We start from the raw sequence: 25,754 nt of genomic DNA, 5'->3' as shown, positions 1-25,754 counted from the left end.
CATGAACACGATGCTTCCACCCTCCAAGCCTTCGCGAACACGACTGAACCTACGCGAAGTACAAAATCCTGGGGACCCAACCGCTCCAACTACTCTACGCGAACGTGGGACCTACTTCGCGTTCGCGATGCACACTCTGCCTCAACCTTCGCGAACGTGGGACCAACATCGCGAACACGAAGGGAAACTAGTCAGCTTCACTCAACATCTCTTCGCGAACGTGAGGGTCCTCTCTCAAATGCAAAGAGCAAAACTTTGCAACAGAACTGAAGAAATATCTGCAACTTCTAAAAATAAGGATTTGATCCGTTAACCACCCGAAACTCACTCGATGCTCTTGGGACCTCAACTAAACATGCCAACACGTTCCATAACATCATTCAAACTTGTTCCAACCTTCAGAACGCTTAAACCATCATCAAATGATCATCGGATTCAAACCTAAGAAATTCCAAAACTTTCAAATTCTGCTTTCGACCAAAAAGTCTATCAAACCTCGTCCGAATTACCTGAAATTTTGCACACACGTCCCAAATGATATAACGAACCTACTCCAACTTCTGGAATTCCATTCTGACCCCTATATCAAAATTTCCACTATCAATCGGAAAACGCCAAAATTTTCAATTTTGTCAATTCATGCCTAAATCTACCTCGGAGCTCCAAAACACTTTCTGATCACGCTTCTATGTTCCAAATCACCTTCCGAAGCTATTCAAGTCATAAAAACCTAATTCCAAGATTTTTTACTCACAAGTCAACTTCTGGTTGACTTTTCCAACTAAAATGCCAACTTAAGAGACTAAGTGTCTCATTTCTCTACAAAATCACTCCGAACCCAAACTAACCAACACGATGCGATGAAATACAGCTGAACAATATATAAAGAAGCAAAAATGGGAGAAACGGAGCAGTAACTCATGAAACGACCGACCAGGTCGTTACATTACTGGGGGAAATTTAGAAGAAATAACAATCAGGCAGGCGATACCGGTAGTGGATCTAAAAATGACAATGTGATGTCGCGATAGTTCATTTTGGGTTTTAGGCTTTATTTTCGTGTTTCGAGGCCTCGATTAGCTCCATTCAATATTCCTCGATTTGCATGCACAGTCTGTGTCTTGTTCTGGAAAGTCTTTATGTGAAAAATTGAAGAAAATGTGAATTTTCGCCTTAAAAATGATTTGAGTTGACTACGGTTAATATTTTGTATAAACGGACCCGGATTAGTATTTTGACGGTCCCGGTGGGTCCATATCATGATTTGACACTTGGGCGTATGCCTGAAATTCAATTCGAAAGCCCCTAACTTGATTTAACGTGATTTGATGAAAACTAGTAATATGAATGTTTAAAGAATTCTGAAGTTTGACCGTATGTTGACTTTATAGTTATCGAACTCAGATTTCGATTCGGGGACTTGATATAGGTTTATTTTACTATTATTGACTTGTCCGCAAAATTTGATTTAAAACAGAGTTGATTTGGCATGATTCGGACGCTCACTTGTAAATTTAAAAGTTCTTAAGTTTCATTGAAAACTTCATATATTTTGATGTATGATTCGTTGTTCTAGGTGTTATTTTGGTATTTGGGTCGCGCGAGCGAGTTCGTATGATGTTATTATACTTGTTTGCATGTTTGGTTTGGAGCCCGGGGGGTTCGGGTGAGTTTTGGATAGGCTACAGGTCATTTTTTGACTTAGAGATTGCTTGTTTTCAGTGGTTTCTGGTGTCTGGTGTGATGTGCTTCACGATCGTGAAGAAGCTCTCACAATCCCAAAGGGGAAGTTGGGCTGGGGGAGGATTTCTTCTACACGAACGCGGTGTCTTGGTCACGAACGCGAAGTAGCGGGGGGGGGTTTACTCTTCATGAACGTGGTCGTTCCTCGTGAACACGATGGGCAGTAACTCTATGCGAACGCGGGCGTTGACTCGCGAACGTGAAGGCAAGTGGGGACAGGGACTAAGCCTTCGTGAATATGAAGGGTTGATCGCAATTGTGATGGCCATTTGGCCAATGCATTTTGCGAACGCATCAGGTGCTTCGCGAACGCGAAGAACACCTGACGCCCAGGTATTAAACATTTCAAAAGTCGGGATTTTCTTTACTTTTCACCATTTTCAAGTTTGAGCTCGACCTAGAGGCGATTTTGAAGAGAAATTTCATCCTAACTTTATAGGTTAGTAAATTTTAACTCATTTTCTTCCATTTTCATAAACATCCATTGATTTCTAACCTGTATTCTATTCTTTTCCATGGTAGAAATTGGGGATTTGAGAAATTGAGATTTAAACCTCAAATTAAGGTGAAATTTTGAAACTAATCACATAATCGGGCTCGACGGTGAATGGGTAATTGGATTTTGGTCCGAATCTCGGGTTTGACCAAGCGAGACCGGGGTTGACTTTTGTTGACTTGTTCCAAAATCATTAAAGATTGAATCTTTTTCACTCGTTTTAAAGCTTATTTTGAATTGTATGAACTATATTTGGTTAGATTCGATTGTTTTGGAGGCAAATTTTAGAGAAAAGGCCTCGGTTGAGCTTTGATTTGATTGCAGAGTGAAGTAAGTGTTGGATCTAACCTTGGCTTGAGGGAATTAGAAATTTTTAAACTATATGTTGTGTGGATTATGTGAGAACGGCGTATATGTCAGGTGACGAATGTATATACGCCGTCAAGATATTTGTTTCCATATTTTATCGTTATTTTGAAGTATCTTATTCTATTCCTTAATTGTTACATGCTTTATTTGACTTCTATGCCGTAATTATTATTCTTCATTTAATAATTCTTGTATTGAATGTTCGTCCCTTCCATGCTCTGTGCTTATTTGCTACTTGCCTTAACTATTTTACTTGCATACCTTTATTGTCGCATGCTTTGCTTGTCCTATTATTTTTATAATATTTGTTGCATCTTTTGATTTTTAAGTGGTCCTTTATTGCCTTGCACCCATTATTTTGGATGTAGAAATTCTTGTAAATTGAGTTGTTGGATTGGTTTTGTTATCTGAAATTGATTGGGGATCGGTTTGCAAGCCGCAACAGAATTGAAATGATGGAATAAGGGAGAATACTTGATACTGATAAATGATGATATGGTGGGATCGGGTTGCGCACCGCAACAGATGGTATACGGATATTTGATATTGATACATGATGACATGGTGGAACCGAGTTGAACGCTGCAACGAATTGTTTACATAGTAATTGATATTGATAAAGGATGACATGGTGGGATCGGGTTGCGCGCCGCAACGGATTGTCCGTGTTGTACTTGTTGTTGTTGTATTGGTTTCAACAATTTTATATGAGGTTACGAGACTTGATATTCTAGGTTTTCTGATAGCGAGGTTCGAGTTCATTTTCACAAATTAATTGTTTTACTTTCATGTCCTAATTTTCCTTCTCTATTATTATTATTATCACTGTGTACTAGTTATTGTAAGTAGTCGTTTAGCCTTGTCACTACTTCGTCGAGATTAGGCTCGGCATTTATAGAGTACATAGGATCGGTTGTTCTTATACTTCACTCTGCACTTCTTTTGTAGATATCGGAGTGGGTCCTAGCGGCGTTCAGTAGTTTTTGCTCGGATTCAGTCACTGACAGAGACTTGAGGTACAGCTCCGCAACCCTGAAGTCCCCTTCCGTCCTATCTTTACTATTTTTCTGAGTTTCAAAATTGTGTATTTTATTCAGACACTATTTGTTGCACTCTAAATGTTCATGTACTCGTGACACCAGTTTCTAGGTTATGTTTAGACTCGTTGTTCAGTATTATTACTATACTTCAGACGTATATCGTTTTCATTGTAATATCTTGTCATAAATTGTTAAAATTAGTTAATTTTCTATTCACATCGGCTTGTCTAGCAAGTAGATGTTAGGCGTCATCATGACCATGAGGTTGGGATTCCGGGCCGTGACAGAAAATAACGCAAAAGTTTTTTCAAAGATGAACTCATGTGGTTTATGAGGGGAATAAATGCTCGAATGGATCAAAATGCTAAAAAAAATTCATGCTCGGATATATCAGATCCCAGGAGTACCTCCGGTCCTAAAGGTCGTTCAAACCTAGTACGGCTCCGGAGTTAATCCCAAACAGATTCAAGGTTCTGGATATTTCAAAATATGATGAAACATCGAATCCATAAGAACACATTACAACTTATACTACAGCTGTGAAAGGAAAACTATTTAGCTCCACATGAGATCAAATTAGTCTTGTTAAAGAAATTTGGTAAAACACTAATAAAAAGGGCTTTAAATTCTCTTTTACCTAAATATTCAATTAATTCTTTTGAAATGCTTCCAGTCTGATTCCAAAAAGAGAGAATGCTATTGTCAGCAGTACCGGATAAATGGGCAGCGGAAGCATTTATTAAGGGTATTAATCCCAGAAGTTCTCATGCTTCAAGGAAGTTGAAGGAGAGTTTGTTGAAATTTTAAGCAACAATGTGGGAAAATGTTCATAACATATACAAGTTAAAGATTCATGCAGAAGATGATCAGATAAAAAAATCGACATCTTCAACGGTACAGAATTAAAGTCAATTGAACTTTGATCGGAGGCATTCTAGACACTGGTTTGAACCATACCCATCAGGATCACACAGTGACATGAGGCAGAGGCGTACCCGAAATGAGTCGCCATAAAATAACTTCGATGAAAGACAATAATGTCTACAAATGCTGGGGAATATTGCATCATAAAAGCATAAACCGCAACAATAAGTACCGAAAGCATCTGAAGATGGCTTCGGAACAATCTGTACTGGATACCAAGGATATCCCGAACTGGATCCAGGATAAAAAAAAGGATTGGGGACTGCTGGATCAGTCCGGGAAAAAAAAAAGAAATGGAAAGAACCAGAATCAAGAACCAGCTAAACCCAATAAATGTCAGCCCGGTCACAATTCTCTTGCAAGGTATTTTTGTTCATTTTCTGTAAACTGTCGTATATACAAAGTTATATACAGTAGTGTACGTTCAAGAAATGAAATAAAGTAAAACTCACACTTTCTAAAAATATTCTTGTATTTGTTTGAATGAACAAAATCATTCTTAACATTTGCTCATACTTATAAGCAAAAAAGGATTTGAAATTCGAACAATGGTGCCCGGATAAACAAGGGACATTCTCTTCATAAGCACCGAAAATATAAGGGGCCTCTCTTATAAAACCATCAAATTAAATGGCTAAAGGTCATATGCCTTATTTCCTAATAAAAAAATTAATCGGATGCATTAAATTTTTGGATTTTATCAAAACCAGAAAAATAAATGGTCATCCCTGGTCTCTAAGGCTGTAAGGTTATAAAAGGTTTCGAGTACAACTAAAAACCCAAGAGTGAAAAACTCAAAAAAAAAGTTTTTGGATATAACTAAAAACCCAAGAGTCAAAAATCAAAAATTAAAAGTTTCAGGTGGATACTAAAAATTCTAGATCAAGTTTTTTGTGATGGTGGTACTTCTTTAGTGTTAATCGATCATCGACGAAAGAATAATAAGTGGTGGAGTTGTCATTTGAATATTTAAATTTTGCACTCTTTTTTTCTTCGCCCGATTTTTGTCCCGGTTGGGTTTTTCCGGCAGGGTTATTAACCAAGCAGTAACGAGGGTGGAAAACTTCCATGTTTTGGTCACATCACAGTGAGTAACCGGGAAGTGCGGCTACTTTCTGTATATGTGAAAACCTATCTCAGAATATGAGTGAATTAGGAAGTGATCACGCCCAACTATGCCTTATAAAAAGGACACGTGGACGTTGCAAATATAATTTGAGTATTTAGTCCAAAGTCGAACCCACTAGGAATTAGTCTATCAATTACTTTCGTTAGACTTACTAAATTTTACGGAATCAACTTCCCAAACGTTGTAAATAATAATTGAAGGTATTTCTACTAACTAAGAACGAATGTAAATAAGCAACTGAAAACTAACTATGATTAAGTTAAACAACTAAGAGAAGGATCTATGGTTATAATTTTCCCTATTGATGGAATCCCTTCCGGTTATATTTCACATAGATTCACCCAATAATTGTCTCTATCAATCATGAGAACTATTATTACCGTAAATCTCTCTCGAGTAATCACGATAATTTACTAGACGCACTCTTCCAAGCTACGCTAGCTGGATTTATTTATTACAGCACACTTTAGACTACACCCAAGGCTTTGTTATCCCTAATCCCGCCTTTAAACACTCAGTTATTTATCCCTCATATACTTTGGGAGTGGTGCTGTTCAACAATTACCTAAATATGCACTCTCCCCCGAGTTATGCACACTAAATAGGCACAGCTAATTGAGGATCCTATCAATTAACTACAACAAGAACGTAGTTGAATAAATAGAGATTTAAACTGGGTAAACTATATTAACATAACAAGAAATTCATCCTTCAATAGGTTCCATCAAAACCCTAGACCAGGAAATTAACTACTCATGACAAAACAGGATAAAACTACAAAATTATTCATAATGGGTAATTGCAAGAAAATAAAAGGAGATAGAAAAACTCTAATGGTTGGTTGATCTTCTCACACTTGTTCTTGCCTCCCAAGTAGTCTAAAAACAAGCTTAACCCAATCTTGGGCGAGTTTCTACAGCTTATAAGGGTTTGGAACAAGTATTCCCGAATTTACACTTTGATCCTCAATTTTCCTGACGCGTGAACAGTGCACCGTGGTCACGGCTCGACCGCGGCTCGACCGCGGTGAACGCTGAGCATTCTGCCTCGACGCTTGATCTGCCGCGGTTCCACCGCGGTCGCGGTGGATCTTGCTCAATCCATATTTTTGCTTCTTTGTGCTCGGGTAATTCTTGAGTAGGCGTTTTCTTCACATTATTGACTCCAAAATACTCCGTAGTGCTTCCTCACTTAGAATATTCTCTGCGAAGCAAAAGAACACCATTTAGAGCATTTTGTTATCAATTTGACTATAAAACAACAATAAAGCATGGTAATATTAAGGTGTAAATATCATCTATATAGCCTAATATCAACACCCCACACTTAAATCATTTCTAGTCCTCTAGCAATCCACTACACTCTATCAAAGTTCCTTCCCTAAGCTTTTCCCTTAACGACTCACACCTTGAACAATTTACCAAAGTTGCACCTATTAGTGAACAACCTTTACCTCAAAAGTCGAATCTCACGTACCATGCAACATTCGCACTTATTCAAACTACTATATACAAGAGTCAAGACTTACATTTCCTTTGTGAATCACATGCCCTCACATCACACAAGAGAGTAGTTCCACATTTAATGATATTTAGAACAATTAGGAACTTAGATAGACAGAATTCGCTCACTCTCCAAAAGAACATTCACATGCCATAAAGATGCACCATAAGCTTGCCCGTAGTGTAATACTCTACTAGTCAAGCCGACTCAGTCTAAGATCAATAGGACTTTACTTTGTTGTAATGTAGGCTAAAGGACAGGTAGGATATATTTGGAAATAGTGACTAACCTCCCTAAACACTTTTAATACAATTACATTAACCTTCAAAACCATACTTATGTCAACCAAACACTCCGCCACGTTTTATTTAAAACATCCCCATCCATTAGGTGCATTTGCATCAAGCTGCCACTTATCAACTACTATATTTATTTACAACATTTGTTTTCTTTTTTTTCGTGGTGCTTCTTCTTTTATTCTTCAAAATTCTGCACCTTTTCTTTATTTCAATGGTTCCATTCAAAAATCAGCTCACACTTTAACTTTTCAAAGTTCATAACAATTCAAGTGCCCACGAGAGGTGAAAAAGTTCAAATAGATGGTTAATTCACGCCCAACTATGCCTTATAAAAAGGACACGCGGACGTTGCAAATATAATCTGAGTATTTAGCCCAGAGTCGAACCCACAAGGAATTAGCCTATCAATTACTTTAGTTAGACTTACGAAATTTTACGGAATCAACTTCCCAAACGTTGTAAATAATAATTGGAGGTATTTCTACTAACTAAGAACGAATGTAAGCAACTGAAAACTAACTATGATTAAATTGTAAATAACTAAGAGAAGGATCTAAGGTTATGATTTCTCCTATTGATGGAATCCCTTCCGATTATATTTCACATAGATTCACCCAATAATTGTCTCTATCAATCATGAGCACTCTTATTACTGTAAATCTCTCCCGAGTAATCACGATAATTTACTAGACGCACTCTCCCGAGCTACGCTAGCTGGTTTTATTTATTACAGCTCACTTTAGACTACACCCAAGGTTTTATTATCCCTAATCCCGCCTTTAAACCCTCAGTTATTGATCCCTCATATACTTTGGGAGTGGTGTTGTTCAACAATTACCTAAATATACACTCTCTCCCGAGTTATGCACACTAAATAGGCACAGCTAATTGAGGATCTTATCAATTAACTACAACAAGAACGTAGTTGAACAAATAGAGATTTAAACTGGGTAAACTATATTAACATAACAAGAAATTCATCCTTCAATAGGTTCCATCAAAACCCTAGACTAGGAAATTAACTACTCATGACAAAACAGGATAAAACTACAAAATTATTCATAATGGGTAATTGCAAGAAAATAAAAGGAGATAGAAAAACTCAAATGGTTGGTTGATCTTCTCACACTTGTTCTTGCCTCCCAAGTAGTCTAAAAACAAGCTTAACCCAATCGTGGGCGAGTTTCTACAGCTTATAAGGGTTTGGAACAAGTTTTCTCAAATTTACACTTTGATCCTCAATTTTCCTGACGCGTGAACAGTGCACTGTGGTCGCGGAAAGACCGCGGCTCGACCGCGGTGAACGCTGGGCATTCTGCCTCGACGCTTGATCTGCCGCGGTTCCACCGCGGTCGCGGTGGATCTTGCTCAGTCCATCTTTTTGCTTCTTTGTGCTCGGGTACTTCTTGAGTGGGCGTTTTATTCACATTATTGACTCCAAAATACTCTGTAGTGCTTCCTCACTTAGAATATTCCATGCGAAGCAAAAGAACACTATTTAGAGCATTTTGTTATCAATTTGACTATAAAACAACAATAAAGCATGGTAATATTAAGGTGTAAATATCATTTATATAGCCTAATATCAAGAAGCAACATGTGTCAAGGATGACCAATCATCAATAATTCAACCATGTTCACACCGGATACAAAACTTGTGACCAGATAAGATGTTGACATTGAATACAAACCTGTGGGATGATAAAAAGCAATTCAAGATATGTCTGTTACGTAAACGTTACAGAAGAACCCAAGATTTCCCTCATCTTTATGAAGCTTTATTACCCTTTATTATTCTTTATTGCTTTTTATTATAGCATTAATATTGCTAATCAATTGGTAGATCATACACCACATAGCTCTAGTATAAATAGAGGCTTACATTCTATTGCAAGAAATCAAGAAATACTGATAGCAAAAATTAGTATTCTTTCTCTCAAGCTTTTTTATAAAGGTTTATCTTCTTGATCCCTATGAGAAAATTCTAAAGCCCAGGCTTGTATTTTATTTAATTATTCTTATTTTAATTATTTTGTTCTTTATTGCTTTATTTTATCTGATCAATTTAATCCACGTATCTATAAATCATGATACAAATTTAGTTGTACCATTTTTTCTGGTAAACACATTTATTTCTCAAGTTTAATAGGTTTTTCTTCACCAAAAGAAGATTAGAAAGATGAAAAATAAAAAAATGAAACAAAAAAAAGATACAACGAGAATAAAAGGTTGATTAAAAGGGGGAGTATTTCATAATTAAACAAGCTTATAAAGGAGACATTGAAAATTCGCATTAGGTAAGTTCAAATTAATTCTTTGCAAATCACATTAGAAAAGTTTCAAATACTTTGTACTCTTTTTAGGTTTAAAAGTATTTTTTAGTAAATAAAATGTAAAAATGCGAACATGTTTTAACACTTTCATAAAATGAGTAAAGTACGAGTAAATAATTTTTAATTGTTGCTAACCACATTTTATAATAACGAATATGTTCACGTAAAGTTGATGGCCTTTTTACCGTTCAATCAGACATCAATCCTGTGATATTTTTGTACAATGCAGCAAGTACTAGAACAAACTAAAGGAAAAACCATTGCGGCGAATATAAATAGATTAACACAATTATTATTTTAATTTTTATTTAATCTCAACGTACAATTATCATGACATTGTAATTTTTTGTTAATTTTTATATAGAATGTAAACACATCTTTTGAATATATTTATATTTTTTCAAGAATTTTCGAGCGACACACGCAACGCGCGTATATTAAGACTAGTATAGACTAATATTTAGTAGGCGTTTGGACATAAATTCCAGTTTTTTTTTTGGAATTTCACTAAAATTTATTTTGAAGATGAAGTTGTGTTTGGTTATAACCTTTGCAATGTATTTTGATGTATTTTTTTCCAAAACCATGATATGATTTACACCCACAATTTGTAAAAACTATCAAAATCATCCCAACTTGACAATCCTACCCGAAAGAAACAATTAAACTTGTTTATTGCTTAACTGCACTCATATTTTTTTTATTAGAAAAGATAGTGAAAGTCTATGAAATTAATTTTTCTAAAGATGAAGAAAACTTGATAATTACAATGTAAAATTTATTAGCAAAGATTTCTTCATCTCATTAACTTGATCTTCTTACTAATTTAACTTAGTTATAGTTTCTCTCAATCGTATGAAATAACAAGAGAAAGTGGGTGTTTGATGGTTAATTAGGTATTTAATTCTAGTGGGTATATAGGGTTTTTTTTTTTAAAGTCCAAGAAATTGGGGTAAAATTTTAAAATCTAAAAGTTCCGAACATACAAATTTTAAGTGAAAAACTAGTTCAAAGTACTTTTTCAAATTTGAAATCCATTTTCAAGTATTGAAAAATTATTAAATTTTCATAACCAAACATTGTTTGCAATTTTTTTCCGGGAAGAAAAAATACTTATGTCCAAGCGGGCTCTTAGTATCTCGTGTCGGCAGACTAACCCACTATACGTACAATCAATGGTGAGAAACATTTATCAGTAGTCATCCCCCTCAATTAGAGGTGTTTAAACAAAAATAATAAAAACTAGAGGACCAGCTTTAAAAATCGGGATAAGTTCAAGTGTCCATTTAAGAGCCAGCTTCTGGGAGGCTAAAAGTACTTTTTTTTTTCTTCAGAAAAAGTACTTTTTCGGAAATTTGATGTAACGATCCGACCGATAGTTTTGAGAATTATTGTCCCGTTTGGCGGCATAAGGTCTTGAGCAACTTCGTATTGAGTATTATGACTTGCGTGTATGGCCAGTTTTTGGATGATTCGGGGTCAATTTGGAAGAAAAATTCCTGTTTTAGAAGCTTAAGCGGTAAGAGTTTACCAGAATTTGACTTTTATATAGACAACTCTAGAATGGTGTTTTGATGATTCCAATAGCTTCGTATGGTGATTTTGGACTTAGGTGTGCATCCAGATTTGGATTTGGAGGTCCGTAGGGTAATTTGAAGCGTTTCGGCGAAAATTGAAAAGTTAAGTTTTGGAAGATTGAGATTTGAAAGGTTTGATCGAAAGTTGACTTTGGTGATATCGGGGTTGGAATGAGATTTCGAGAGTTGGATTAGCTTCGTTATGTCATTTGAGACTTGCATGCAAATTTTGACGTCCTTTCGGGTTGATTTGATATGTTTCGGCGCGAGTTGTAGAAGTTGGAAGATTTAACAATTCATAAGTTTGATTCGTGGTGCGATTCATAATTTTGACGTTGTTAGATGTGATTTGAGGCCTCGACTAAGTTCGTATCATATTTTAGGATGTGTCGGTATATCTAGTTGAGGTCCCGGGAGCCTCGGGTGTGTTTCGGATGGGTTAGGGCCATTTCTCTATGTTATTTGACTGTTGTTGCTGGTGTCTGAACTTCTTCTTCGTGATCGCGAAGTTCCAGTCGCGATCACATTGCTTGTTTTGCGGCTGATCAATTTCATTATTACGTTCGCACGCCTTTCCCCGCGTTTGCAAAGCTTAGGCAGTCAGATGTCCGCGTTCATTGCTGCCTCTCCGCGTTCGCGTACTAGAAATGGGCACTGGCGATCATTTACTCATCGCATTCGTGTGTCTTTTTGTGCGTTCGCGTAGGTTATTGTCCTTATTCATCGTGTTCGCATCTACTTGTTCGCTTTCGTGTAGGGTCATTTTGGCAGACTTTATTTTTTGCTCTTCGTGGGATGTTCCGCGATCACGATGTGTTATAACTGGGCAGAATATAAAAGTACTCTATTTCGAGGGTTAGCCATTTTTATCATTTTTAGAGTTGTAGACCTCGGATTTGAGCCATTTTTCATGGGCTTTTAAAGCAAATTATTGGGGTAAGTATTCTTCAGCTGGAATTTATTATATTCCATGATTCTATATTTATTTTATCTTAAAATTAGTGGTTTTGAGTTGAGAACTCGTATTGGAATGGGTGTTCGAGTTATTTTATTTGAAGGACGAATTGATATCGGAATTTGATAATTTTGGTATGGTTGAACTTGTATTGGAATGGGTGTTCGAGTTTTATAAATTTTATCGGGTTTCGAGGTGCGGGCTCGGGATTCGACTTTTGGGTCGAATTTTAGTTCTTGTTAAAGATTGAAGTTTTATTATCCGGAATTGTTTTATATGAGTTTAATTTATGAATTGAAGTTATTTTGGCTAGATTTGAGCCATCCAGAGGTTGTTTCACTCGAGAAGGTCATTTTAGAGTAGCGGTCTAGCTTCTTTGAGGTAAGCATCTTGCCTAACTTTGTGTAGGAGAACTACCCCTAAGGATTTGAGTTTTTGGTTCTAATTGTGTCATGTGAAGCCCGTGTACGCGAGGTGACGAGTACGTGCTCGGGCTTATTTGTGAAAATTTGACCGTTTAGGGCTCTTAGGTTCTTATGTTCATTAGACATGAAGTTGTTTTGTTATGTTAAATCCCCCATTTGCTAAATTCACTCTTATGTGTCTTAATTGGAATTAATTGCTCCATGTTTTATCCTTATTGCCGCTTAAAATCTTATGCGCCTTAATTGAAGTCGTTGCTTCTTTTAGTGCTACGCTATCCTTTCTGTAATTACTTATCCTTGATTGAAGTTATTTTTATGTTTCCCATAATATGCTTATCCTTAATTGAGTTTGTTGAATCTCTTCCGCAATTGCTCAACCCTAATTGAAGTTTTGTTACCCCTTATCATTGTTGACTTATCCTTAACTGGAGTCATTGATTCACGTTATCCCTCTTATTGTTGAATTGTACTTATGTGGAATCATTGCTACACAATGTCTCTTTTTTGTTGAGCTAATGTTATGTTATACCATTATTTCTTGTTGTGTTTTTCCTTGTGAGCTCATTCTTCCATTTCTTTGTGTTCTGGAGTTCCTGAGTTGATTTATTTGTCGTATTCTTGTGCTATTGGCATTGTTGCTGCTGTGTTCAGTGTTGTTATTGTGGCACGAGGTTTCTGTCGTGCGGTTGTTATTACGGCGCGATATTTTTGTCGTGTGGTTGTTATTATGGCACGAGATTTCTGCCATGCAGTTGTTATTGTGGCACGAGATTTTTGTCGTGCGGTTGTTTGTCACTACCCAAAACCAACCCGTCGTGATAACGTCTATCATGGGACTAGGTAAGCCGACTACTTAAATATTTCCAACACTTTAAATCTTTGAAAGATACTAAAAGCAGCTCAATTAAAGGAAAATATTTTAGAAACAGAATAGGAAAATCATAACTCAATACATAAATCCTTCCCAAAATCGGGGTGTCACTGAGTACATGAGCATCTACATAAAAACATAGTCTAATATACTGTCTAGAAAGTAAAACTGAATCATAAACTGAAAGATAAGGGAGAGAGTCAAGGTTTGTAGATGCCAAGCAGCTACCTCGATAATCTCCGAAGGTCTGCACTCTGCAAATCAACAACCGCTGTGACCAGAAGCACCTGGATCTGCACACGAGGTACAGGGTGAAACATGATTACAACCAACTCAATAAGTAACAAATCTAACCTTTGGACTGAAAGTAGTGATGAGTCCAATTATTACAGTCCACAATCAACATTTAACAATACAGAAAGTTACAGAAAATATGACAGTGATATCTCAAAAATTCATAATCTAAAAGTGAAGGTGCAAGAAATTAGACATGCTTTCAACAAGAACTTATAACAAAACTTAGCACATAACAGGGCAGATCCAGCCCAGGGAAGGTCCAGCCTGAATGCAAATAAATCAGGGCAGATCCAACCCATATGAAAATAACTGCCAGCATTGCATCCACTGTGGATGTGCAAACTCCGGAGGGGTCGATCCAACCCTACTGCGGCATGCAGCCCGATCCCATAAATACTACTCACAATAGACCCTCAGCCTTATTCAGTCCATAATCTCTCCAATCTTTTGGGCTCACTAGAATCAGGATAATCAGCCCAAACAATGATGATATGGTATGCCAAGTAAAAACAACAAAGACTGAGACATAATATGCAAGCAATAAATGTGACTTAATACAAATTTACAGATTAAGCAATTAATTTAACAGCAAAGAACGACCATTGTGGGTACCTATACTACCAACACATAGCCTAAGCAAGGTTTCTAATATGATTGACTGCTCAATAGCTCTAACACATGGTGAAAATACGGGTAGCAGCAAAATTTAACAACTATTCTGTTCCATGGAATCGAATAAGTAACAATTCCTACGGTGCACACCTACATGCCCGTCACCTCAACACCAATCACATACCATGAAATTCAGGGTTTCATACCCTTAAAACCAAGTTTAGAAGTGTTACTTACCTCAAACTCTGAAAATCCCTACTCCGGCAAGCCCTTGCCTCGCGAAACAACCTCCAAATTCCTCGAATCTAGCCATAAACAGTTCGATATAATCAACATAAGGTAAAGGAATCAATTCCATAAGAAATACTAAGCTATTAATCAAAAGTCAAAAAGTCAACTCAACACTCGGCCCCCAGGCCCACGTCTTGGGATCGGGTTAAAGTCATAAAATCTGAACACCCATTCAACCACGAGTCCACCTACACCAAAATTACTCAAATCCGATACCAAGATCTCAATAAAATCCTCAAAAATTGGCCTAAGAACTTTCCTCCATTTTTTCCCAATGTTTCACTCCAAATCACTAATTACATGTTGAAATCAAAGACATAAACATGGAATTTAACCAAAACTAAGTAAGAATCACTTACCGCAATCACCCACTTGAAAATCTCTCCAAGAATTGCCTCCCACCGAACTCCCAAAATCAAATTTGTTGTATGAACTTAAACTCTAGTTTTTTAAATATTTTAAGCCTGCCCAGGTGACCCTTCTTCACGAACGCGACCCTCTTCTAGCGTTGGTATAGCGCAAATCAATCTGCTGCCCAAAAGTTTTCTATGCGAATGCGAGGTACCACTCATGAATACGATGCCTTGTTGACCCCAAGCTTCACGAACGTGATCACCTTTCTATGAACGCGTAGACCAAATGCATGGGGTCCCAATCCTCTCCCCTCTTCTTCGCGAACGACCCCCTTCTCGCATTTGCGGTACACCATCTACCCAGATCTTTGAGAACACGGCTCCTACTTCACGAACACAAAGAACAAATCTTCCCCTGCCTCCAGATCCCTCCGGGAACACGGGACTCCCATCGCGAATGCGAAGAAGGAAACCAGACACCAGAAATCTGCAGCTTCAGCCATCTTCCAAGTCCAAATTCCATTCCGTTAACCATCCGAAATCCACCTGAGGCCCCTGGGACCTCAACCAAACCTACCAACAAGTCCTCAAACATCATACGAACTTAGTCGAGCCTTCAATCACATCAAACAATGCTAAAACCACGAATCACGCATCGATTCAAGCCTAATGAACTTTTGAACTTCTAAATTCCACATTCAATGCCGAACCTATCAAATCACGCCCGATTGACCTAAAATTTTGCAGACAAGTCACAAATGACACCATGGGTGTACTCCAACTTCTGGAACCCCTATCCGAACCCGGTAATCACAAATTCCACTCTCGTCCAAACTTCCCAAATTTCCAACTTTCGTCATTTCAAGCCTAATTTAACTACTGACCTCCAAATCATTATCCAAGCACATTCCTAAGTCTAAAATCACCCAACGAAGCTAATTGTACAATCAAAACTCCATTACAGAGTCTTTTACACACAAGTCAACATACAGTCAACCATTTCAACTTAAGCTTTCAACCTTGAGACTAAGTGTCTCAATTCATTCCAAACTTCTCCGAACCCGAACCAACTACCCTAGCAACTCACATAACAACTATAAAGCATAAAATGAGCAGTAAATGGGGAAACGAGGATACAAATCTCAAAACGACCGGTCGGGTCATTACACCCTCCCCTTCTTGAACAAACGTTCATCCTCGAACGGGTCTAGAAACATACCTGGAGTCTCAAATAGGTATAGATATCTGCTCTGCATCTCCCGCTCGGTCTCCCAAGTAGCCTGCTCAACTGGCTGACCTCTCTATTGGACCTTCACTAAATCTATATCCTTTGACCTCAACTTTTGAACCTGCCGACCCAAAATAGCCACCTGCTCCACATCATAAGTCAAATCATCATCCAACTGAACTTTGCTAAAATCCAAAACATGAGATGGATCACCAACAAACTTCCGGAGCATAGAAACATGAAATACCGGATGAACACCCGACAGACTAGGTAGCAAGGCAAGCTTATACTCCATCTCTCCAATCCTCTAAAGCACCTCAAACGGCCCAATATACTGAGGGCTCAACTTGACCTTCTTCCCAAACCTCATAACACCATGCATGGGTGAAACCTTGAGAAGCACCCTCTCCCCAATAATGTAAGCAACATCACGAACCTTCCGATTGGCATAACTCTTTTGTCTAAGACTATGCCGTGCGAAGCTGATCCTGAATCAATTTAATCCAAAGCATCCTGAACCAAGTCAGTACCCAATAGCCTAGCCTCACCCGGCTCAAACCAACCCACCGCAGATCGACACCATCTCGCATAAGAGCCTCATACATAGCCATTTGAATGCTCGGCTATTAACTGCTATTGTAGGCAAACTCTGTGAGTGGTAGAAACTAATCCCATGAACCCCCGAAATCTATGACACAAGTATGTAGCATATTCTCCAATATCTGAATAGTGCGCTCAGACTGTCTGTCCAACTAAGGGTGAAATGTTGTACTCAACTTAACCTAGGTGCCCGACACTCGTTGCACAGCTCTCTAAAACTGCAATGTAAACTGTGTGCCCCAATTTGAAATGATGGACACCGGTACATCGTGAAGGCGAACAATCTCGCGGATGTAAATCTTAGACTGCTCTGAAGAATAAGTAGTCCCAACTAGAATGAAGTGCGCGAACTTGGTCAGCCAATCCACAACCACCCAAAAAGCATCGAACTTCTTCGAAGTCTATAAGAGCCTAACTATGAAATCCATGGTGATACACTCCCATTTCCACTCTGGAATCTCAAGCCTCTGAAGCAATCCACTCGGTCTCTATACTCATACTTCACCTGCTGACAGTTTAGGCATCAAGCTATGAATCCCACTATATCCTTCTTCATTCTCCTCCACCAATAACGCTGTCTCAAGTCATGGTACATCTTCACGGCGCCCGAAATACCGCGAACTGTGGGCCTCCTCAAGAATCAACTCATGTAGCCCATCTACATTAGACACACAAATCCGACCCTATATTTTCAACACTCCATCATCCCCAACAGTAACATCTTTGGCATCACCATGCTGAACCGTGTCCTTTAGGACAAGCAAATGGGGATCATCATACTGGCGCTCTCTGATGTGATCATATAAGGAAAATCGAAAAACCACACAAGCTAGAACCCGACTTTGCTCTGAAACATCTAATCTCATAAACTGGTTGGCCAAGGCCTGGACATCAACTACAAGTAGTCTCTCACTAATAGGAATGAATGCAAGGCTACCATACTTACCGCTTTTCTACTCAAGGCATCGGCCACCACATTGGCCTTCCCGGGATGATACATAATGGTAATATGATAGTCCTTTAGAAATTCCAACCATCTTTGCTGCCTCAAATTTATATCCTTATGTTTGAACAAGTGCTGGAGATTCCGATGATCTGTAAATACCCCACAAAACATGCCATAGAGATAGTGCCTCTAAATCTCCAATGCATGAATAATGGCAGCCAACTCCAAATCATGAATAGAGTAGTTCTTCTCATGAGGCTTCAACTAACGCAAAGCATAAGCAATCACTCTACCCTCCTACATCAAGACACACCCAATACCAATTCGAGAAGAATCACAATGCACTGTATAAGAGCCTGAAGCTGAAGGTAGAACTAGAACTGGAGATGTGGTCAAGGCAGTCTTGAGCTTCTTAAAGCTCTCCTCACACTCATCCGACCACCTGAATGTAGCACCCTTCTGGGTTAATTTGGTCAAAGGAGATGCAATAAATGAGAAACCCTTCACGAAGCGACGATAATAACCAGCCAAGCTGAAAAAGCTCTGAATCTCCGTAGCTGAGGACGGTCTGGGACAACTCTGGACTGCCTCTATCTTCTTTGGATCCACCTTAATCCCCTCACTGGACACCACGTGCCCAAGAATGCCACCAAACTAAGCCAAAACTAACACTTGAAGAACTTGGCATAAAATTTCTCCTCACTCAACCGCTGCAACACAATCCTCAAATGCTAGGCATGCTCCTCCTAGCTACGTGAGTACACTAAGATATCATCAATAAATACTATGACAAACGAGTCGAGGTAAGGCTAAAATACATTATTCATCATATGCATGAATGTTGTTGGGGCGTTGGTTAACCCAAAAGACAGCATAAGGAACTCATAATGACCATAACGGGTCCTAAATATCATTTTTAGAATATCCGAGTCTCGAATCTTCAACTGGTGATACCCAGATCTCAAATCAATCTTAGAGAACACCCGCGCTCCTTGAAGCTGGTCAAATAAATCATCAATACGCGGCAAGGGATACTTGTTCTTGATTGTAACTTTGTTCAACTGCCTATAGTCGATGCACATCCACATAGTACCATCCTTCGTATTCACAAACATAACCGATGCACCCCAAGGAGACATATTAGGCCTAATAAACCCCTTAACAAGAAGCTCTTGAAGCTGCTCTTTCAATTTCTTCAACTCAGCTGGTGCCATACAATATGGAGGAATAGAAATAGGTTAAGTGCCCAGCACCAAGATAATACCAAAGTCAATATCCCTATCAGGCGGCATACCCCGAAGGTCTACAGGAAACACATCCAGAAAATCTCGCACCACCGGAGCAGAGTTAATAGTAGGAGCATCAGCACACAAAGGCCAAATATGATAGACATCCCTTCCCAACCATCCGTCGAGCCTTCAAATATGAAATCACCCTGGTGGGAACATAATCTAGAGAACCTCTCCACTCGATCCTGGCAAACCCAACATTGCCAACGTCATGATCTTAGCGTGACAATCCAGAATAGCACGACACGGAGACAGTCAGTCCATACCCAAGATCACATCAAAATCAACCGTATTAAGCAATAAAAGATCAACTCTCATCTCCAATCCCCAATCGTCACTACACATGACCGATATATACGGTCCACAATAATAGTATCACCTAGTGGCGTAGATACATGAACAGATGAAACTAAGGACTCACGGGGCATATCCAGATAATGAGCAAAATACGATGATACATACGAATAAGTGGAACTAGGGTCAAATAATATAGAAACATCCATGTGGCATACTAAGATAATACATGTGATCACTATGTCTGAAGCAACGGTATCTGGCCTGGTAGGAATAACATAGAATCGAGCTTGACCGCCACCTAATCGTCCTCCCCTCTAGGGTGACCCCTAGCTGCCTGAGCCCCACCCCAAGCTGGGTGGGTGGGTGGTGAAGTAACTGGTGCTGAAGTTGTGGCTTGACTCCTCTACTAAACTTGACCTCCCGTAAGGTGGGGACAAAAATTTCTTCACATGACCCAACTCTCCACACTCAAAACATCCCCTCTCAAAAAATGGTGGAAAATACTATGGCGGACCCCCAAAATCAGAATAACTACCAAGAGAACTTAGTGCAAACAAACCCTAAACTGAAGGTGCACGAGATTAACTAGGGCTGGGCATTTATCGGGTAAACCGATAACCTGAACCGTTAATTATTTATTGGGTTATTGGGTTAATAGTTCGGTAACAATTTTGATTTCTTTTCACTATTGGGTTATCGGTTCGGGCCTCGGTTTGGCAATTCTGTTAATGGGTTAACCGATAACCTAATAAGGATTAACAAAATTACTATTTTACCCTTAAGTATATACATATGCAGATATGCTAGGGCTTCATTCTTTCGGTCTTTCCTATTCTTTCTCAGCCTCAGTCGCATTCTTCAGACTCTTCACTCTTCAATTGCTTCAAAGTTCACATTTCTCAGTCGCATTCTTCAGCATCATCTTCATTCTTCGTGTAAGTTTTTAGTTGCTTCATCTTCAATTTCAGTTGCCTTCATCTTTATCTTCAGTTGATTCAATAGTTTATTAAGTGAATGATAGAGAAGAAAGAACTTATGCCTAAATAATCACAAAGATACCTTGAGTATACAAAACTTCCATAAATTAAACTTTTATATATTCTATACGTGACATTCTTAAATATATACTTAGGCTTCTATATTCCTTTTCTATATATATATATTCCTTTTATATTGAGCAAAAAATATATATTCCTTTTTTATATATGCCTAAATAATACATGTTGATGCTATTGACGATCCTTCAGAATTTGTATTTTTGTAAGCTGCTTCAAGAATTCTTTTAGGGTTCACTACAGTACCATTTGGTTCATTAATATCTATAGAAATAAGTGAATTTCTCATAATACATGCTGGAAAATACTTTGTTAAATTGCGCTGCAAAATACTATTTTAGTCTTTGAGTGGTTAGATTTTGTACATTAAAAGGCACATATAAATTGTGAATGGGAAGGTTCGGTATGTATTTTGTTCAGTTGCCTTATTTCTAGATTCTTCATCTTCAGTTGCCTTATATCTAGATTCTTCTAATTCGTTTTTTAATTTATTGCATTGCTGCTTGATTTATTTTAAATTCAAACTCACAGTGACACAAACGCATGGATGAAAATATCATAATTGATAAAGGTGATTGGTGAAAATGGAGCTTCTAATTCAAATGTGACGGCACAATCTCAATCAGTTCAATCGACAGTAAGGAAACAAAAAAAGAGGTCTCCTGCATGGGATCATTTTGACCAAATTATTGATTCGGAAGGAAATAAAAAGAGTGTCTATAAGCATTGCAAAAGAGAATATTTTGCTGATATAAAAGATAATGGTACGAAATTGCTACTTACGTATATGACCAATTGGTACCATTCTTGACTACTTCAATATGCGAATATTAGTTGCAGATTTGTGGCTTAGTAGCAACATTATGTTGATGTTTGTAGTATTGGAAACTGGAAAGTTGTAGCAGAAACATTATGTTGAATATTAGTTGCAGATTCTTTGTTCAATGTAGTGTTTGATTATATTTGTTGCAGATTTTTTGTTGAATATGTTGAAAGTTGTAGCAACAACATTATTTTTGATTGAATATTACTTCAATGTAGTGTTGCAGACTCTTTGTTGAATATGTTGAAAGTTGTAGCAACAACATTATGTTTGATTGAATATTACTTCAATGTAGTGTTGGAAACTGGAAACTGGAAATGTTGTCAAAACCGATATAAAAATGTTTTAGTTGTGGCTAGAAACAAGTTTTAAAACTGTTTTACTCTTCTCTTTTTTGCTTAACTCTAGATTGAGTTATCTTATCGGGTAAACCGATAACTGAACCGATAATGATCGATAACCGATTAACTGATAACTAATATCTTATCTGTTTGATTATCGGTTTATCATATTTGTAAATCGATAATCGATATGCTAAACCGATAATATTCATAACTGAACCGACTGATGCCCACCCCTAAGATGAACTATGAGCTGGGAGACACTGAGGCATGACTGACCCGGTCTAGCATTGTAAGAACCATGGCTGGATGATGTACCACGGTGAACTGGAGGAGCCATCTGAGCGGGCCTATATGGACGACCCTTGCTGTGGTGGAACTGACCCCCAGAAGGAACACCGCTAAAACCGCCCGAACCACAAGGCCTCTTGGCCTCCCTCTCCTCACGCTCTTGACTACGAACCAACTCTAGCCACCGAGAAATGTCAACCACCTCGTCGAACGTAGCACCAGAGACACTCTCCCGACTCATAACAAAATGGTGTTGATAGTAAAGGCCATTACTGAACCTCCTAATCCTCTCCCTCTCAGTAGGAACCAACCAAACTGCATGACAAGCCAACTCTAAAAATTTCATCTCGTACTGGGTCACAAACATGCCATCCTGATGCAGCTGCTTGAACTGCCTACACAACTTCTCTCTGCGGGTCTGTGGCACAAACTTCTCCAAGGAGAGAACGGAGAACTCGTGCCAAGTAAGGGGTGATGCACCGACTGGCATGTGCCTCTCATAAGCCTCCCACCATCTGAAGGCAGCCCCAGTGAACTGAAAAGTAGTGAACAAGATCCCAATGGTCTCCAGAATACCTCCCGTATGAAGAATCCGCTAGCACTTATCCAAAAAGTCCTAGGCATCTTCAGACTCAGCCCCACTAAATGATGGAGGCTGGATCCTTCCAAACCTCTCTAATCTCCTCTACTTTTCATCAATCTTAATGGGACCCACCTAGGCCTGACCAGCTGCAACTGCCTGGGCTGGCATTACCCCCAGCGTTTGAAGTCCCTACAACACCTACATTGTAGTACGGGTGGCGGGAGTCTGAGTACCTCCCTCGGCCTAAGAAGTGGCTTCTACAGTCTGAACAGAAATTGCCTGAGCAAGGGTGGTGCATACAGTCAAAATTTGAGTCAAAGCCTCCTGAAGGGCTGGAATCGCAATGGGCATAGTTGGTGCCTGAGCTGGCCCCACTGGCTCTACTACGTCCGGACCCTACTCCTAAGTTGGGGCAACTAGTGGATCTACAAGTGCTGCTCTAGCTGCACCTCTGCCCCTACCGCAACCTCAGCCTCTCGTGGCCCTAGCTGGTGGTATTGGTGGTTGTTTGTCCTGCCTAGTAACACGTGTCTTCACCATCTATGAGAGAATAAAATAACGGAAGTTTAGTTCCCGGAATCAACAAATCCGCACGACAAGAATACAAGAATGTGAAGTTTCCTAATGGTTCGGTGGCCTCTCAAGATAAGTACAGGTGTCTCTGTACTGATCCGCGAGACTCTACTAAAATTGCTCATGACTCGTTAGACCTATGTAAACTAGGATCTGATACCAACTTGTGACGACCTAAAACCAATTCGTCGTGATGGCACCTATCATGGTATTAGGTAAGTCGACTACTTAAATATTTCCAACACTTTAAATCTTTAAAAGATACTAAAAGCAGCTCAATTAAAAGAAAATATTTTAGAAAAAGAATAGGAAAATCATAACTTGATACATAAATCTTTCCCAAAATCGGGGTATCATTGAGTACATGAGCATCTACATAAAGACAAAGTCCGGTATACTGATTAGAAAGTAAAACTGAATCATAAATTGAAAGTTAAGGGAGGAAAGTCAAGGTATGCGGACGCCAAGCAGCTACCTCGATAATCTCCGAAGGTCTGCACTCTACGAATCAACAACCGTCGTGACCAGAAGCACCTGGATCTGCACACGAGGTACATGGTATAGCGTGAGTACAACCAACTCAATAAGTAACAAATCTAACTTTTGGACTGAAAGTAGTGATGATTCCAATTATTACAGTCCACGTTCAACATTTAACAGTACAGAAAGTTACAGAAAAATATTACAGTGATATCTTAGAAATTCATAATCTACAAGTAAAGGTGCAAGAATTTAGACATGCTTTCAACAAGAACTTATAACAAAACTTAGCACATAACAGGGCAGATCCGGCCCAGGGCAGGTCCAGCCTGAATGCAAATAAACCAGTGCAGATGCAACCCATATGTAAATAACTGCTAGCATTGCACCCATTGTGGATGTGTGACTCTAGAGGGGTCGATCCAGCCCAAGCGCTATAATAAGCCAAGTCCTGGCATGGATAAATAAAACCTATTGCGGCGTGCAAGCCGATCCCATAAATACCACTCACAATAGACCATCAACCTTACTCAGTCCAAATCTCTCCGATCTCTTGGGCTCACTAGAATCAGGATAATCAGCCCAAACAATGATGATATGGTGTGCCAAGTAAACAACAGAGACTAAGATATAATATATAAGTAATAACTATGACTGGGTACAAATTTATAGATTAAGCAATTAAATTAACAACAAAGAACGACCATTGTGGGTCCCTATACTACCAACACAAATCCTAAGCAGGGTTAATAATATGACTGACTGCTCAATAGCTCTAACACATGGTGAAAATATGGGTAGCGGTAAAATTTAACAACTATTCATTCCATGGAATCGACTAAGTCACAATTCTTACGGTGCACGCCTACATGCCCGTCACTAGCACATGTTTCACCTCAACATCAATCATATGCCATGAAATTCGGGGTTTCATACCCTCAGAACCAAGTTTAGAAGTGTTACTTACCTTGAACTATGAAAATCCCTACTCCAACAAGCCCTTGCCTCGCAAAACGGCCTCCAAATGCCTCGAATCTAGCCATAAACAGTTCGATACAATCAACATGAGCTAAAGGAATCAATTATAAGAAATACTAAGTTATTAATCAAAAGTCAAAAAGTCAACTCAACAGCTGGCCCCCGGGCCCACGTCTCAAAATCGGGTTAAAGTCACAAAATTCGAACACACATTCAACCACGAGTCCACCTACACCAAAATTACTCAAATCTGATACCAAAATATCAATCAAATCCTCAAAACTCAGCCTAAGAACTTTCCTCCATTTTTCCCCAATGTTTCACCCCAAATCACTAATTAAATGATGAAATTAAAGACATTAACATGGAATTTAACCAAAGCTGAGTAAGAATCACTTACCCCAATCATCCACTTGAAAATCTCTCCAAGAATCGTCTCTCACCGGGTTCCCAAAATCAAACTTGTGTTATGAACTTAAACCCTAGTTTTTTAAATATTTTAAGTCTACCCAAGTGTCCTTTCTTCGCGAACGCGACCCTCTTCTTGCGTTCGCGTAGCACAAATCAATCTGCCGCCCAAAAGTCTTCTACGCGAATGCAAGGTACCACTCAAAAAACACAATGCCTTGCTGACCCCAAGCTTCGCGAACGTGATCACCCATCCGTGAACGCGTTGACCAACACATGGGGTCCCATTCCGCTCCCCTCTTCTTCGCGAACGCGACCCCCTTCTCGCATTAGCGATGCACCATCTACCCAGAACTTTGTGAACGCGGCTCCGACTTCGCAAACACGAAGAATAAATCTTCCCCTGCCTCCAGATCCCTTGGCGAATGCGGGACTCCTATCGCAAACGCGAAGAAGGAAACCAGACACTAGTAATCTGCAACTTCAGCCATCTTCCAAGTCCAAATTCTAATCCGTTAACCATCCGAAATCCATTCGAGGCCCTCGGGACCTCAACTAAACCTACCAACAAGTACTAAAACATCATACAAACTTAGTCGAGCCTTCAAATCAGATCAAACAATGCTAAAACCACGAATCACACAT

Source organism: Nicotiana sylvestris, chromosome 9 (assembly GCF_000393655.2).
Source record: "Nicotiana sylvestris chromosome 9, ASM39365v2, whole genome shotgun sequence".
Lineage (NCBI taxonomy): Eukaryota > Viridiplantae > Streptophyta > Magnoliopsida > Solanales > Solanaceae > Nicotiana > Nicotiana sylvestris.
The sequence above is the reverse complement of the archived record's forward strand: the minus strand, read 5'-3'. Positions refer to the sequence as shown.